Here is a 5,689-nt window from a genome sequence, read left to right as displayed (position 1 = left end):
GAAGGGCCCCATTTAAAAGACATAACAAAAATAAACAGGCATTCAAAATCTTTACTCTGCTCTTGAATATATGATATATAGTTTAAAGAGTGTAAAAATATAACAAAAATTATTATAACTCAATGGTTGGAGTAACACATTTGTAACATAAGCATAAAGGATAAAATCTTAATTTAAACTATTAATTCTTAATAAATTGATAAATTTGTATAATAATTACTCTTTACCTTTCATAATTTTACATTCATCCTTTTTAGTGCGAGTTAATATTTTTGCTATTTAATTTTAATAGTATTTTTTAGGAGACTTGCTAGGTAAATAATGGAGTTAAAAACGCTTGGTTTTCTTCAAAAGGGATAATTAAGGGAAACTTCAACTCCGTTTATTGAATATTATTTTTGCTATATTTCAAGTTCATTTCAAACTATATGATTTAAAAATTTTCATAATTTAACTTGTTTATATATTCCCTCTGTTCCTTAAAAGAAGTTTTCATTTGTCATTTTGAGCTCTTTCATTTGTTATTTCCATAAAAAAAATTTCTATTTACATCATAAATTTTGACAAAAATAACCTAGTTCATTCTTACTTTAATATTATAATAATACTTATGGTACCCATATGTTTTATACTAACTTTATAAAAAAAAAAATTATTAGTTATGTTTCCCTTATTTTTTTCACTAATTTTTTAAAAATATTTTTTATTGTTATTATGGGCTCAATTTTTTATCCATTAAATTTATTGTTCAATTAAATAATATATTCACTATCTAAAAGATTATATTTTTTCATGAATATTCATTGTGGGAACTTTATTAAAAAATAGAGGAAATAGTAAATAATTTGCTCGTATATTGACTATTTTGCCCTCTAATTTAAAATTCTGACTTTGGGCTTGATGTGGATCAAATACAATATGACTCATGTCATTGGTGAGATAACTTTATTATTATTTTATAAATATGGAAATTCATTTTTAGATTGACATAATTATAATTGTTTTTCTTTTTTACAATTGTCAGTAATACGATCCTAAAAACTACGAAGCTTGTATTATGTATGGAGAAATATGTTATAAAAGTTAATACATAAGTGATGAACTCAGGTTTGCAGTTTCACGTTTTCAATCAGATATATTATACTTCTACTTGGGAGAATAATAAGCATCAAATACAAATTGATTTTACAAATATGAACAAATCGATTAGAATGACTAAAAATGATAGTAATACTTATGAAATTACAACTTATGATAATAACTCATAAAAATTATAAAACTAATACAATACCGTAAATCATTTGGACACTCAAATCTTCAGAAACTCGATATCAAAACCGAGACACATTTAAATGCTTTTCTTATAGCGTTATTTTGCTCACAATTGTACTTGAGTTGAAATTTGACAATACGCTATTGAGATATATTGGCTTGCAGTGCATTATAACACTAAATCAGATCCCTTTATTACATCTCATTAAAGAATATTTGTTTAACCATTCCTCAGGCAATACTTTGCGTAACCATCATAACTATTCCTCATGCAATACTTTGCATAACCGTCTTAACCGTTTTTTATATATATCCAATATATAGTTTGCATAATTAACCGTTCTTCCTTGCATTACTATTCTTAACTCAGAATATTTGGCTTACAATATACTAAATATCCAATAAATATTCTCCACTAAAATGAAAAATATATTTCAGATTAAGTTTTATCTTTCTTTCAAAACAATACAATTAATTTTTTTTAAATTGAGGGTGCATTGCACCCGCATGCACCTTAATTGTGTATGTCATTATGTATACATAATATACACTATAATTTTTGTATCTAATATATATATATATATATATATATATATATATATATATATATATATATATATATATATATATATATATATATATATATATATATATATATATATAAAGGACTCAAAGAAGAGACTTAAAGGGACATCTCATGTACCTGTACGGCATAAAAAATTCCGTAGGGAAAAAGCCATTGATAAAATAAAAAATATACAACGCTCTTTAAAGGAAACGTGGGAAAGCCGCATACACACCAAGACCATACCTAAGGAATGGTACAAAACAAATGCCAAGACCACAGAGATCATACACCTAATGGTGAGTCACAACCCAACTCACAAAACACCTAAAAGCTCAAAAACAAAAGACCATGCACCATGGAAGAGCCACAAGTCAACTCAATAATGCCCTACTTATTAAAATTAAAAGATTATTGAGCTAGCTTTTGACTCAGTTTATAATTTTCCGTTATTAGTAACAGCGGACAAAGCTTTACCTCATGTTCAAGTGAAAGATGTATATTTGGAAATTATTTTGTTTGGCACGTATTTTTTGAAGTTTTTTTAAGAAAAAGTTACCCAGAATCATCTAATTTTTCTTTACTGATTTTTCAACTATAATTCCAACTTTTGATTAAACATTTATAGTCCCAATTAGGGGTGTCAAACAGGTCGGGTTGAGTCATTTTCAGGTTCGGGTCATATATAAATGGGTCAGTAGACCCTTGACCTGAACCTGACCCATTTAATTAAATGGGTCAAAAATTGAAACCCCGACTTGATCTGTAGCAGGTCGGGTCAACCTGATAATGACCCATTTAACTTTCTTTTTTTTCAGGTCATTGAACCCATATATTTCAGGTCATTTGACCCATTTGACTCATTTGACCCATATATTATAAAAACTAATTTATGGCTAACACTGTAAAACATACTTGCATCCATTAATGGAGTTGATAATTTTTCTAAGAATAATTGAACACTGTAAAACATACTGTAAAATATGACAAAAACACTGTAAAATTATATACTTGCATCCATTAATGGAGTTGAAAATCGAACACAGTACAAGCTTCATAAAGAAAGATTCCGAATCTCAATCCAAACACCATTTTAGTGAAGAATAATCGAACAAAGTACAAGCATTTTTATTAAGTTTTTTGAACTGAAAAATCAAAAAAACCGAAAACATTCCAAATTAGAAAAAATCGATCAAAAAAACAGAAAAATGGGAAAACAAAGAAATAATTCTTACCTTGGTGCCGCAGAGAAGAGGAAGGAGAAGGCGCACAGTCACACTGAGAAGAAGTTGCCGCAGAGAAGAGGAAGGAGAAGGGCGAAGGCGCAGTCGCACTGTCGCACAGAGACTGGAGTGGAGAGGAATTGAGGAAGGCGCCGTTTCAAACTTTCAATGGGTTTATGATTATTTTAGGTTTTTAGGGTTTATGATATACCACTTGGGCCTTGGCACTTATCCAGTTATCCTAGTTATCTTTATTCTTTATGACTTTTTAATAAATTTTCAATGGGTTAATAAATGGGTTAAATATGGGTCGATCTGACCTGATTGACTCATTTAATAAATGGGTTAAACAGGTTTTTTTCGGGATTAAATATTCAACCTGAACCTAACCCATTAAATAAACAGATCAGGTCGGGTTGACCCATTTAATTAATTGGGTCAAAAATCTAAACCCAAACCCGCTAATTTCGGGTCGGTTTCAGATCAGGTTAGCAGGTCGGGTCAGCTTTTGCCAGCCCTAGTCCCAATTATAGGTGGTACTTGGTAAGAATGCACCAAAGTAACCTCCTACCAATACAAAAATTTATTTTGCATAAAAAATAATAAAGTAAATACAAAATTAAATTATGAAAAAGTTTAAAAAAATAAAAAATAATGCTGAAACCAAGTGGACATGTGGACAGTGGACATGTGTATGCGAAGAAACCAAGTGATACGATTGATAAGAATGCTGAAAAAGCACGCTTTCATGATGTTAGGATATATGACACAGTGCGTGGGATATTCGAGGTCACCACTGATTGTGGCAATAGGATAGCAGGAAAAGGTGGAAAATCCTACATGGTTGACCTCACAGCAACATCATGCACATGTCAGAAACCAACCATCTTCAAGTTACCGTGCTCACATGTTCTTGCAGTATGTCGAGCTCGTAACATATCGTACGATGCTTTTGTGGACCCTTCATTTCGCACTACAAAATACGTATCGACATATAAGAAGTCTTTCATGCCCGTTCCAGACATGTTCACTTGCGATCCTTGGAATGGTCCTACAGTTGTTCCAGATCCCTCAACGAAGCGTGCAAAGGGTCGTCCGCGATCAAATCGTATACGGAACGAAATGGATGCACCGTTGACGCGTCCTCGTAACTCGTGTACCTTTTGTGGATGTTGTGGTCATAATAAGAAAACATGCCCTCGAAGGTCAACAAAGTATATATTTTTTTTAATTTTGTAACAACATGTTGAATCTGATAATATTTAAATGATTTTTATAACACTTATGTATGTTTCAGCGATCATAGCGATGCCGGGCCCAGTAGCGGAGGTTGACGAGTTCACACCATCTCATCGACCGGTGTGCAAAACAAAAGGGGTCGGGGGTTGTAGTTTAACAAGCTTTGTATATTCTTATACGACTTGAACTTCTTGTATGAGTTTTCATAATTGTAATATATCTTTGCATTAGTTTCATAATTATTTTTTTCAAAACAAGCCGGTTCGTAATTGATTATTATGGAATAGATGGTATTGAACTAGTTTAATGCATGTTGCGTTCACTATTTTAAAATGAAAGAAAAAAAAAATTAAGGCAAAGAAAAAAAAAATCAAGTCACAAGCAAACCGCCACATGAAGTGGCGGTTTACCTGGACCAAACCGCCACTTCAGATGGCGTTTTTGTGGTTAAGGCAAACCGCCACTTGAGATGGCGGTTTTATCTGAAAAAAAAATTAAATTTTCCACGTGGACGGTATTGTGCGAAATACTTTCCCAAATAATGCAAAGTGGGAATTATGTTTTTTTTAAGCCATATTTTGAGAATAGACTCAATTATTCTAGATAATCTTTTCATTTATTAATAATAGCTTTTTTTTTTTATTTGTGTACATAACACATGGATCAGAAAGAGTACCACTATAAGAGTAGGTCCATAGTCCAAATTGTCCAAAACAAGTTTACCTAGTCAAGAAAAGAAAATTTAATCAGAAATCTAGGTTCATGCAAGGCAACCCCAAATAAGGCTGAACAAAGTTTGATCTAAATCGTAAATCAAATCGGATTAAATTGGAATTTTAGTATTTTGTCTGATCTATGGTTTAAATGGTCTGGTCTGGTTTTTTTCAAATTAAATTACGGTTTACGGTCTGGTCTCGATTTTTTTATTTTCAGACCAGACCAGACCGCAAACCGTACTATAGTCAAAAATCATAATTTTTTATTTAAAAAATTAAGTTGCTACCAAGATATTTTAAGATGTAGTTATTTTTATATAGCAATATATACTTGAATGATGTTGATGTTATCAACTAATTACAAATTATTATATTTATTAATTGTAGGTGTGAAATATTTGCATAAATACATGTATTAATTTGGATGAAAATATAAAAATAAAAAACCGTAGACCAGACTAGACCGGAACGTTGTAAAACGGTTTGGTCTGGTCCGGTCTGGTGATTTAAACGGTCCGGTCCGATTCGAAAAATTTTCAGACCGAAATTTCTGATTTGATCTGATTTAAATGTCAGACCAGACCAAACCGGACCATGTTCACCTCTAACCCCACCATTTGACAAAGAAGGAACAAGGAGTAACATAGAGAAAATTTTTTTATCTAATTGCCTTG

The sequence above is a fragment of the Amaranthus tricolor genome, chromosome 3, assembly GCF_026212465.1.
Source record: "Amaranthus tricolor cultivar Red isolate AtriRed21 chromosome 3, ASM2621246v1, whole genome shotgun sequence".
Classification (NCBI taxonomy): domain Eukaryota; kingdom Viridiplantae; phylum Streptophyta; class Magnoliopsida; order Caryophyllales; family Amaranthaceae; genus Amaranthus; species Amaranthus tricolor.
This window is presented reverse-complemented; position numbering follows the sequence as displayed.